This window comes from Antechinus flavipes, chromosome 6 (genome assembly GCF_016432865.1).
Source record: "Antechinus flavipes isolate AdamAnt ecotype Samford, QLD, Australia chromosome 6, AdamAnt_v2, whole genome shotgun sequence".
NCBI classification, from domain to species: domain Eukaryota; kingdom Metazoa; phylum Chordata; class Mammalia; order Dasyuromorphia; family Dasyuridae; genus Antechinus; species Antechinus flavipes.
This window is the reverse complement of record NC_067403.1, coordinates 180,715,932-180,729,565: the sequence shown is the minus strand read 5'-3', so window position 1 is coordinate 180,729,565 and position 13,634 is coordinate 180,715,932.

Genomic DNA, 13,634 nt, shown 5'->3' with positions numbered 1-13,634 from the left:
CAGTTTTCTCCAAAAATCTATCATACCTAACTTTTCTAATATTCTATTTACCTCCTTAACTTCTTTCTTATTTGTTTTGTGGTTTGATTTGTCTAATTCTGAGAGTGCAAGGTTGAGATCTCCCACTATTATAGTTTTGTTATCTATTTCTTCTTGCAACTCTCTTAACTTCTTCTTTAGGAAGTTAGATGTTATTAACACTTGATACGTATATGTTTAGTATTGATATTGCTTCATCATCTATGCTACTCTTTAGCAAGATATAGTTTCCTTCCTTATCTCTTTTAATTAGATCAATTTTTGCTTTTGCTTGATCTGAGATAAGGATGACTACTCCTACTTTTTTGACTTCACCTGAAGCATAATAGATTTTGCTCCAGCCTTTTATCTTTACTTTGCATGTATCTCCCTGCTTTAAATGTGTTTCCTGTAAACAACATATTGTAGGGTTCTGGCTTTTGATCCAGTCTTCTATCTATCTCTGCTTTATAGGAAAGTTCATCCTATTCACATTTATGGTTAAAATTACTAATTTTACTAATTACTAATGGCAGGTATTTCCTGCCATCTTATTAGACCCCAATTATGCTTTTCTTTTTCTTTCCCCTATTACCCTTCTCCCCAGTATTAAACCAGTATGCACCACTTGCCTCACTCAGCTCTCCCTCTTTAGAATCCCTCCTACCCCCTTTCTTATACCTTTCCTGTGATGACCATGTATTTAAAATCAGCTGGAGTCAGGAATTCAGGTTAAGAGAAAATTTTTCAATCTTTATTCTCAGTAGAGGTGAGGGGGGATTGTGACAGCAATATGGGCAAGAAGGATTGCAATAGCAATATGGGCAGCTGTGAAAGGAAGGCAGCTAGCAGATGGGGATTGGAGGTGAAGGGCCATCATGATAGCTGTGACAAGATGCCAGCCAGCAATCTCTCTTTCCGCTTCCCTTGCCACTCCCTTGCCTCCACCCACCACAAACGTCAATTCCTATACAACACATCAGGACTTGCACAAAGAATGGGCAGGGGTCATTCTTTCTCCAAGCATATATATTAATAGATTGGTCCAATTACTATTTAGCCTCACGTGCTTGGGACCTCAGTGCATCAACTCAAGCCTCAGCCCATTATACTTTCCCTTATTACTCTTTTCCTTTTCCCTTTTCCTCTTCCACTTTTTAATGAAGGGAGAGAAGTTTCTCTGTAAAGCAAATATGTCAATTATTTTCTTTTTGAGCCAAATCTGATGACAGTAATATTCACACAATATTCCCCTTCTCTAAATTCCCTTAGATATGATAGGTTTCCTTTGCCTCTTCATGGGATGTAGTTTCCCTCTTTTTATCTCCCCTTTTCCCTTTTTTCTGATACTATCCCCTTTCCATTTCTACTTCCCTTTTATATATATATCAGTAAAATCAAATTATACATGCATTCTTTATGTAGGTCCATAACATAAATATAGTTCTCAAGAGTTCTTTTCACCTTTTCCTGCTTCTCTTGAGTCCTATAGTTGGAGGTCAAATTTTTTGTTTAGATTTGGTTTTTTCATTAGAAACAAAAGTAATTCACCTGTTTCATTAAACATCCATCTTCTTCACTGGAAGAAAATGCTCAGCTTAGCTGGGTAGTTTATTCTTGGCTGCATTCTAAGTTCTTTTGACTTTTGGAATATCAGATTCCATGTCCTTTGATCCTTTAATGTAGAAGCAGCTAGCTCCTGAGTGATCCTTATTGTGGCTCCTCGGTATTTGAATTGTTTTTTTCTGGCTGCTTGTAATTTTTTCCCTTAGTCTGATAGTTCTGAAATTTAAACACAATATTCCTTAGAGTTTTTATTTTAGGGTCTCTTTCAGAAGGTGTTTCATGAATTCTTTCAATGCCTATTTCACCTTCTGATTCTATTACATCTGGGCAGTTCTCTTTGATGATTTCCTGTAAATAGTTTCTTAGGCTCTTTTTTTTCATCATAATTTTCAGGAAGTCCAAATATCCTCAGATTATCTCTTCTAGATTTATTTTCTAGGTCTGTTGTTTTTCCAAGTAGATATTTGACATTTTTTTCTATTTTTTTTCTTTTTCTTTCTTTCTTTTTTCTTTCTTTTTTTTTTTTCTTTCTTTCTTTCTTTTTCTTTCTTTCTTTCTTTCTTTCTTTTTTTTTTTTTTTTTTTTTTTTTTTTTTGGTTTTGCTTGACTGATTCTTGATGTCTCAACGAATCATTCATTTCCATTTGTTCAGTTCTGGTTTTTAATGAGTTATTTTCTTCATTAGCTTTTTTTTTTTTTTTTTTTTTTTTTTTTTACTTCTTTTTGTATATGTCCAATTGTGTTTTTAAATGAGTTGTTTTGCTCTATGGAATTTTTTTCCATTTCTCTCTCTCTCTCTCTCTCTCTCTCTCTCTCTCTCTCTCTCTCTCTCTTTTTACTGAGTTATTTTCTTTTTCCAATTCACAAATCCTACTTTTCTGGGACTTCTTTACCTTTTCCAATTCACATTTCAGGAAGTTGTTTTCTTTTTCCACTTTATCAATTTTTCTTTAAGTGAATTATATGCCTTTTTTGTACTCTCTTGCATAGCTTCTCTTTCCTTTCCCCATTTTTCTTCTAGCTCTCTTTTAAGATTTTTAATAATTTCTTCTAGGAGAACCTTGTGTGATGAGGGCTAGGTTACAACCCCCTTTGGGGTTTTGTCTGGAGACTGTCTGCTATTAGTCTCTTCGGGATTGAAAACCTGCTTTCTTTCTGTATAGAAGCTATGGATGGTTAGCAATTGGCTTGGCCTTACTCATTTTTTTTTTTTAAAGCCCTTAGGGTCTGCCTTCAGGACAAGAGGATTACCAGCTTCCTCTGCAGAGCAGAGATAGATATATGGACAGTAGCTGTCCTCCAAACAGGTTGCTAAGAGTGTTGGAGCTGTGGAAGTGCTCTGAGAAGAGCTTCACACTGGAAGTATCTCTGCCTGCAGCTCTGTGGAAGTTCTGTTGTCCTGGGCAGAGCCCTCCTGCTATGCAAATTTGTGACTGTCCGGACAGACACCCCCTTCCCTCCCCCCCACCCCATGCAGATTAGCAACTGCCCTGAGACTACCAGCTGAGCAGTGAAAGTGTCACTGCCTTGGGCAGAACCCCACAGTGTGTATCAGGAGCTGCCCTGGGAAAAACCCATTTGAAAGTGTTTCTGCTCTGGGAAGTGAGGCTGCTGCTGTGGGAGATTCTGTTGCCTCAGGCAGAACTCTTCCCCCCTCCTTCCTCCCCTTTCTTCCCCCTCTCTCCTTCTCCCCCCCCCCCCCCCCCCGCCTCCCCACTCCAGCCACTGTGCTGAGCCCCCCTGGTGATCAGAAGTGTGACTGCCCTGGGCAAAAGCCCCCTGCTGCAGAATGTGGCTGCATGGCTGGCCTGTGGTCTATGCTGATTCATTCACTTCTGGTGCTGGGTAGGTGTAGCCAGATCCTGTTAGATTCTGGTGTTGTTTGGAGTATACTCTACCTTCAGCCTTTTTGTAACTTCTTTTCTGATCTATTGCTTTACAAACAAAGCAGAGCAGTCAAGGTACAGTAGAGTCCTCCCTGCAAATTCTCCACCCAGTGAGACCACATCCACCCTATCTGCTCAGTGTGCTAGCCTCTGTGTTCTGCCTCCCTGCCTGCACTGGTCTCTTCCTGCCTATCAGGACAAACCTTTTTTGGCAATCTTCCAGATTATTTTAGGCTTGTAATTTGTTGTACCCCCAATATTCGTGGATTGTACCACTATTTTTGAGGCTGAATTTGGTAATTAATAGTGAGGATAGAAGAGGACTTAGAATGAAATGTGTGTCTTCTCCACCATCTTGGCTAAGATGGTTTTCAAATGAAGTGTGGAGCTCTTTTCAAGAGAAACATGAGATCAAAATTCATCATAGTAGTATTAAGGTTTTTAAATTTAAATACAGTAAATAGCAATAGCTATAACTCACACAATCAAGGACATTTTGGAATTCTCAGTAATTTTTAAGAGTGTAAAAATTCCCAAGATCAAAAAGTTTGAGAACCTTTATTCTAGTTTGATGCCCTCATTCTGAGAGTGTGGAACCTGAAACCTATAAAGGAAATGGGATTAGCTCAGCATCATACAATCAGTGAGTGGTTTAGCCAGGACTATAATCCACATCACTAATTCTCTTTCTGTTTCACCATATAGATGTGTTATAGATAGCTACCATTTGTTATCATCAATTTATTATTTCCAATTATTATTGTTATTTCTAACTAAAGTCAGAAAATAAACACAGAAATCACAGTACTTCATGCATTAGATAGTATTCAGAAGAGAGAAGTAGAAAAACCACTTGGGTTCAAGTTCAAGCTTTGTTAATTACTAGCTATAATAATTTAGGAAAGTAGCTTAATACTCCCTCCCTTCAGATATCATTTTTCTTTCTTTTTCTTTTTTTGAGGCAATCAGTGTTAAATGCTTGCTCAAGGTCACACAGCTAATAAATGACTGCGGCCAGATTTGAACTCAGCATCCTCTTGACTTCAGGTCCAGTGCTCTATCCATTGTGCTGCTGAGCTGCCCCTTTCAATTTCCAATATTCTAATGGAACTAAGATCTTGTCAATATGGGTACTCCTTCTTTTCATATACTTCAGGACCATACTTGTTTATCCTATATAACTCTTAGCCATATTCCCTTCCCATTTCACAAAAGGAAATGACCCCAATGTGTTTGGAGAGTTTCTCTGGTTCTCTTGACATTGTATAAATACTAAATGGAGTCAGCTGATTATAGATGATTATTCTTTACTTTTGCTGCATTTTCCAAATCTTTGAAATGTTTGAGCTGGACTAGTTGGCACCTAAGGTCCTTTCTAGCTCTGACATTCTGCATTAGATCTAAGCAACAAAGAAGGAAGAAAGTCAAGAAGACTCAAAAGCTGAAATTCAGTGTGACATTAGGATAAACACTTACTTTTTCTGTGCCCCAGTTCCCAACACATTAAGAGGAATAAAACTAGCTTTCACCCCAAGAGTTCAGAATCAGGTTAACATTTAATAATAATCACAAATCATTTGTTATTTACATAAATCACATTTGGTAATAGATTTTTTTTTTTTAATAACAGATAATAGCAAAACCAAGTCTTCTGACTGAAAGTCTAATTTTTGAAAGCCTAAATAGCTGGCTGCTCAATGGTTAGAGCTCTGGGGCTGATGTCAGAAAGATCTGAATTCAAATTCAAGCTCACACACTTACTAGCTATGTGACCCTGGGCAAGTCACTTAACCCTGTTTGCCTCAATTTCCTCAAATCTAAAATAAGAATAATAATAGACTCTACCTCTCACTATTCTTTTGAAAAATCAAATAACATAAAATCTGTAAGAAAACTATCACATAATAGGCACTCTATAAATGCTTATTCTCTTCCCCTCCCCTTTGTACCATTACATTGAACTGTCTTTACCATTTGAGATTTAAAAATTGTACCAACTTCCTGTAAAATTCTTGGCAGATCACTTCCCCTCTCTCAGTTTCAGTGCCCTTTCTTTTCCTTTTCTTTCTTTAGGGGAGGGTGTTAAATAATATTTCATTTTTTTCTAATTACATGTAAAAATAGTTTCAACATTCATTTTTTATAAAATTGAGTTTCAAATTTTTTCTTCCCTCCCTCTCATTTCCCCTCCCCAAAACAGCAAGCAAACTATATGTTATACATGTGCAAACATGTAAAAATATTTCTTTACTGTCCTTTTAAAATAAATATATTTCATTTTCCCCCAATTTTATGTAAAGACAATTTTTAACATTCAATTTTTTTAAATGTGGGTTTCCTTTTTTCTCCCTCATCCTCCCACCCCATCCCTGAGATAGCAAGCAATTTGGTGTGGGTTATATATAAGTAATTTTTGAAAACATATTTCCATATTAGTCATGTCATGAAAGAAGAAATAAACCAAGCAAAAGAAAAAGTCTATGGGAAAAAAAGAAAGAAAGCAAAAATAATATGCTTCAATCTGCATTCAGATTCCATCAGTTCTTTCTTGGGAGGTAGATAGCATTTTTCATCATGACTTTTAAAATTGTCTTGAATCATTGTAATGCTGAAAATAGCCAAATCATTCACAGTTGATCATACTCAATATTGCTTTTACTGTGTACAATGTTCTCCTGGTTCTGCTCACATCACTTTGGATCACTTCATGTAAATCTTTCATTGTCCTCCTTTATAAAAAGAATCCTGGAACTGAGCATAGCTTTTGATCCAGTAGGGCCACTACTGGAACTGTATTCCAAAGAAATCATAAAAGAGGGAAAAGACTCACATGTGCAAAAATGTTTGTAGCAGTTCTTTTTGTGTTGGCAAAGAATTGGAAAATGAGATGCCCATCAATTGGGGAATGAGTGGATAAATTATGGTATATGAAATTAATAGAATATTATTGGTCTATAAAAAAATTATTAACAAGCTGATTTTAAGAAGGCCTGGAAAGATTTACATGAATTAATGCTGAGTAAAGCAAGGAGAACCAGGAAAACATTGTACACAGCAAGAGCAAGATTGCGTGAGGAACAACTATGGTAGATTTGCTTCTTCTCAGTGGTTCAGTGATCCAAGGCAATCCCAAATAAATTTTGGATGGAAAATGCCATCCATATTCAGAGAGTGAACTATGGAGGGTGAATGTAAATCAACTCATGCTCTGTTCACTTTTTTTTTTCGTTTTTTTTCTGGTTTTATTTCTCTTGTGGCTTTTCCCTTTTGTTCTCATTTTTTTCTTCCAACATGATTCATATAGAAATATGTAAAAAAAAAAAATGCATGTCCATGTATAACCAAAAAAATCTTGTTTCTACATGTAACTGGGAAAAATAAAAATTAAAAAAATAATAAAAATAAAAAGAGGAATGAGTAACTAGATAGTACAATGAGTTTGGACTTGGAAACAGAAAGACCTGGGTCCAGATACTTACTAGCAATGTGATCTCTAATCACTTAACCTCTTTTAGCCTCAGTTTCCTCATTTGTAAAAACTTCCTAAGATTGATATTCTCAAATGACATAATATGGACAGTACTTTACCTATTAACTTATATGCCATGTCTCATTGTAGTGTGACAACAAAATTGTTTGGTACAAGTAGAAAGGAGAATTGGGGTTCTAGTTCTAGCTAAACCATTCCAGGCTTCTCTCAACCTTTGATAGTTCTTAACAAGGTGCCAGAAGATATAAGCATCCAAATTTTGTTTCTCTGAACATTGGATCCCAGGATCCTGACTTTGGACATGGAAAAGACCAATGAGTCCAAGATCCTCATGTTTTAGATGATTTATGGAGGTCAGGGAAGGGAAGGTAACTTGTTCAAAATGATACAGGTAGTTAAGACTCAAAGGCAGAATTATAACCTAGATCTCCAGACTCAAAATACAGAGCTATTTACATTAGATCATAACTTATCTTCTATTTGAAAGTTACACTGATAATACATAACCACCATTTTCTATAGCACATTTAAAGCAAAACTTCTTAAACTGTGGATTGTGACCCAGCTTGGGGTTGTATAACTGAATGTGGGGGGTCATGAACTTTTCATTTATTATCAATAAATGTTTGATTTGTATACCTATTTTATATATTTATATATCATATAAAATTTTCTCAGACAAAAAGGGGTTGCAAGTGAAAGAAGCCCTGATTTAAAGTACATTTTTTCTAAGCATCATTGTCAGAAGCATAGTGCAAGTAGAATTATTACCCCCTTTTTATTGCTCAATTGTGTCCAACTCTTTGTAATCTAGTCTAGTCTACTCAAGTCTAATGCCCTCATTTTGGGCTTGTGCTTGCTCTTATGATCATGCTGGCATGGATGTGTTTCTCTTTCAGGTGGCTTCTCCCCTCTCCTTTCCTCTGGATTGGTCCCATTCAGGGGTTTAGGGCAGCTCCCTGGGAGATCAGGTGGCAGGGGAAATCCTTCCTCTTTCAGTCTATCATCAACTACCATCTGCAGAGTCTTGCTCCATTGGCACTGGGCACTAAGAAGAAGGAAAGATCCATTCAGCCCCAGCCTACCTAGTGTTCCTTCTAGGACCTCTGCTGGTGAGTGATTGACCTCTCCTCCTCAGAGATTACCCAAGAGTTATTGCAATCAGAATGAAATGAGAGCTAATTCCAGGGATATGACTCAAGCCCGTGATCCTTAGCAGGCAGCTGAAGCTTGATGCTTTTCTGCTGCGTGACACGCATTTGTTCCTGGTGTGTCCTCTGATTGTTTTACTTTGTACTGAGTGCCTGTGACCTTAGGTTCTGCTCTGCTGCCTTGCCTGCTTGTCACACATCGCTTTGCTAATGAACTTAGCATTTATTATTATGTAAAATTGCTCCCTAAAATTATATCCAATTCCCCTTCTAGATTTGGATACTTAGTAGAGCAGAAATTATTCTAGCACTGAGAACTCATTAAACTTTTATTTGATCTCTGGGCCTCAGTTGTAAAATTTGAGAGGCCAGAACCTAAAATATCTCCATGGCTCTAAAATGCAACCGTTCTCTTAGTTTCTAGGTTGTGACAATCTCCAAGTGAACCGCCAGTCAAGATGTAACCAATAAAAGAAGAAAATCCTTTTTGTTTTCTGGTTTCAAGCATAGGAGACAGGTCAGTTGTTGAAGAGCCTTGGTTCTAAACAATGCTAGAAAAGATAAACGTTTATCAAATCTAGACCATGCCAAATCAGATAGTGGAGTGGATGGAACTTGATTGGATTTGGAATCAGGTAGAACTGAATTTGAATCCTGTCTTAGACATCTAACTCTGTGTAATTCTGAGCAAGTCACTTAAACTTTCTGTAAATCGGTTTTCTCATTTGTAAAATAGAGATTATAATAACACTTTCCTCAAATGATTAAAAGAAAAGAATTAAATAGATAATATATGAAAATATTATAATGTAAGAAATATATATTTAAATATAATTAAATATTAACTATATTAGTATATAATATATTAAAATGAATGACATAAGAACATCTTATAATATGAAATATAGGAATTATATAAATATATTATATATAACATGAAAAATATGATAATCAATATATTATATATTAAACAAATAAATCTACCATATGTAATATAAGAAATATTAAAATCTTATGACACATGAAATCATATATTGGGCAAATAATTTTACATTTTAAATATGTGAAATATGAATAATATATGAAAATCTTTGCAAATCTTATAGTGCTATATAAATACTAGCTAATAATCTTATCGAGGAATATGGTCCCATCAAAGGTTCACATGGGTTAGACTTTCCAGGAGAGATTCCCAAAGGGTTGGACCTGACACTTTTTTTTGAACTTTGTGAATAATCCTGAGAATATCAATAAAATTTTACCTCCCTTATAGAGATTTCTTGATATTGCTTTTGTTTGATGGTTCAGTATCTTCATTCAATGGTCCTTTTGTAAGGAAAGACTTCTCAAATGCTTTGGATTCACCTCCTAAGGAAAAGAGAAAAGCCCTCTTTTCAGAGCCAGTAAGTGACAAAGATCTGCTAATTCCATCTTCCTATTTATCTGGACCACCATCAACACCAAGCACTGACCAATTGCTACTGACAGGCAAGTAGCCAGAAAAGCATAGGGAAGAATAGTGGTCCACATCCACCAGTAAGCAGCTAGGTGGCGCTGCAGAGTGGATAAGGTGCTACACCTAGAGTTAAGAACTCTTCATGAGTTCAAATCCAGCTCCAAACACATTAACTATGTGATTCTAGGCAAGTCACTTAGCCCTTGTTTGCCTCAGAATCCTAATCTGAAAAAGAACTGGAAAAGGAAATGGCAAACTGCTCCAGTATCATCGCCAAGAAAACCCCAAATGGGGACACAAATGGGGATATAACTGAAATAAACCATTAACCACTAGCCTGTTTTGAGCCCAGTTTCCATAGACATCATCTAAAGAATCGGTCCTCTCTGCCATCAAGCACAACTTTACAGCCGTCCCTGCAGGTTACATAGTCCCTACATCCTTAGCAACCATTGCTGCTAAAGACCTAGAAAAGAGCATTCTGGCCACCAAAGTTCTTGGCTCTGTCAAATGGTTCAACATCAGATAGTGATGTGATTTTATCAGTAGAAATGCCATGAAAGAATCTGGAAGAGACTTTGGCACCAATCAGAGCATAATGTAGAAATCTACAGTGGTCATGCTGAAAGCCTGTAATATACCAAGTTTCCTGGATCTTAGGGCCATCCAGGGTATCTGAATGGACTTCAGAGGCTACTTAGTCTTTTTATAGATGAGAAGACTGAAGCCTGAATAAGTAACTTGCATGAATGTAGGTAATAATCATTAGAAGTGGGATTTAAACCCAAATCTTAGCCACTCTAATCATCAACTAATTTGAGGATCCTAAAGAGAGGCAGCATTTTACAAGGACTCTCTTATGCACATATGATTGGTTCCTTATTTCTGATGTTGAGTTTATCCTCTCAGGTAGCATTTAAAAGGGTACTAGCAGGAAAAGGGTTCAGGGCTGTAGGGTAGAGAGTGTGTCTACCTGGATCACGAGGTTCTCTTTAGCTGCCCTTTCCAGTGGCTTGCTAACAGGCTTTTTATTTTCCCCTCCTCTCCACGCTCTCCTTATGCCAGAATGACCATTCTTAAGTACATGCTGACCATCTTGTCTTTCTTCCAAAGTCTTCAGTGGCACCCTACTATTTCCCAAGTAAATACACAGAGGTCATAGATTTAGACTTGGAAGGAACCTGAGACCTCATCAAATCCTGTCTTTTTACAGATGAAAAACTCTCATGTTTATTGGTTGATTGGTTGAATGTAGAAATGTTTTGATCTGGAGTCACAACTCTCTGGGAAAGAATTATAACTCCCATATCAAATATGGTTTGCTTCCTTGGGCAGTTTTAGATTCAGAAATATGGCATAGAATTCTAATGTTCTAAAACTGGGGAGCGCTCTGGTGCAAATAAGCTATTTGTGATGAAGACAGAGAGGCCACAAGGGGCTGAAAGCTTTATCCAAGATTACAAGAACCAGATTTGCATGGCCCAGGAGTCCAGGCTTCTTCCTAGGTAACAGGCTTCACAAACATGCAATTCTTCACAACAACAAATCCCATATTACACACCTAAGAGGTGGGTCCCTGTTCAGCCAACATCTAAGGCCCTCAAGGGCTGGTACACCTCCAGAAACAAATAGCAGAGGGGCACAGGGGGACAGGGAAATGCAGGACAAACAGATCTTTGCCTCCTCCAATCCCAGAGAAGAAATAGTTGAGGGCAGTAATTAGTCAGCCCTCAGTGCTTTATATAGTCAATGTAAAACAAAGGGCACAGAGTGGCAGGCACAGAGCCCTGCTCATTAAGCCAGCTGCATGGCTTTCAGCCAGAAAAACGAGTTAACAACACTTGGAAAGTCAGGTGACTTGGCAAAGAAAAGTAAATATAAATAGATACCTGCAGGAGCCAGGAGCTGGAAGGACTGGCCAGTTCCTTAAAAACTATGTAGGCTCTCCAGCTGTCTATAGGAAAGAATGTTTCTTCCTTTTAATGTAGAACTCAGAGTTCCCTTGTTCCGAAACAGAACATATCAACAACTAGCCATGTTACTTAACTGATCACAAATCTGCTATAGCTCACTATTGCCTCCTGAATCAAGTTCATATTCCTCTAATATTTAAGGTCCTCTGGTAATCTAGCTCTACCTTTTCTTCCATGCCTTATCTCATATAACTTCTTCATCTCCATCACCACTGGGCTCCAACCAAATTGGTCTAGTCTTTATTCTCCAAATATATCTTATGGTGTTTTACCTCTCCATCCTTTCAAACCTGAGTCCATACTCTCAGCTAATAATGACTTTCCCCATCTTCTCCCCTTACATTTTGTCCTGTACTAATTGTATTTATTAGGCATATCTCAAAGGCTAAATGACTACTTGTAAGGGAAGCTCAAGTTGGAATATTGGTTGCAATATGGGTTGTTCTGGACCAGAACTATTGGGTATCCTGGACCTCTCTGATCACCTAGTAAAGTCTATAATCCTATTCTCAGGATTCAAATGCATAATAGTGGATAGAGCACCAGCCCTGGTGTCAGGAGAAGCTGAGTTCAAATCCAACATCAGCACTTGACACTTACTAGTTGTGTGAACCTGAGCAAGTCACTTAACCCCAATTTCCTCTAAAAAAGAAAAAAAAAGAAGAAAGCCATTTATCCAGCGACTCCTTGAGGATGTGTGGACTGACCCTAGATTAAAAACATTTTAACCAAAAGACTAACAATATCCTTTCTCAATCTAAAATTCTCTAGTATTATGACCCATGCATGTTTCTTTTCCATTCCTACACAGAAAGCTCCATGGGAAAAATGACTATGTCTTACATAAAACTTTGTATCTTCTCCAACATCCAGAGCAATGCTGTGCACACAGTAGGTTCTTATTAAAAAAAAAAAAAAAAACTGGTTTTTATTTCTTTTTCTATCCTCTCCATTTCATGACCCTCTACACACAATAGACACATAGATAGTCCTAAAGCACAGGACTGTTCTATAGACTCCAATTCAAAAAGCTCTAATGATTCCCAGTTACTTTTAGAATAATCTCCTTTGTTTAGTATTTGAAGTCCTTTACAATCTGATTTTACTTTTCCAGTCTATACTTAATATTCTGCTTCACATTCTCTATCTTTCAGCCAGACTATCCTGTTTGCTGCTTCATATATATATATATATATATGTGTGTGTGTATATATATATGTATGTGTATATATATATATATATGTATACACACACATATATATATTCAGTATCCATGCCTTTTCCTTAGTTGTCCCATGAGACTGTAATGATCTCTCTTTTCACATCTGTGGAATCCCTAGCTTCTATCAAATCTCACAGCTCCAGTGCAAACTCCTATACAGTCCTATTTTGATCATTCAAGTTGCTAGTACCTTCCTCTTGAAATTATTTCATATTTACTTTGTTCATATTCTGTTTTAATTATGTTTTCTTTTTCAAAATTATCTCTTACATCCACATTCATATCCAGTTGAATGAATGTAAGTTTCTCAAGGAAATAGACTGTGTGTAAGTATGTATATATATATATGCATAATGTATATATACATATATATGTACATACATACATACACACATATATATATTCAGCATAGCATCTGGTATATAATATGTATTTTTAAATGTTTGTTAAATGAATGAAATAAAATTCAGTCTAATAAATTGGACTGGTTTCTGGAATTATCTCCTATATAGGTCTCCTCAAATCTATATAAAACAACTTTTATTTTCCTACTCCTTTGTTCTTGATTCCTCACACAAAGAAAAAGGGGTGGGACAGAGAACCTTAATGATAGCAGCAAAGGAATTGACAAAGGGAGCCCCCAAACTCTCTCTCACTCTCTCTCTTGGACTTGGTGGGAAAGCTTTGGAAATTCCCTCAGAGAAGCTCTCCCCTGAGATACCTGCCCAGGGAAGCAAGATAAAGTGTGGTTTCATTCTGTTATCTGGGTGGGACTAGTTGAGTCTAGGACCATTCTTAGCCTGAGCTGGAGATCTAGATTTCTATCCAATTCTATTGAGTTGGAGATTAGTCCAGGGACACTCATTCAATTT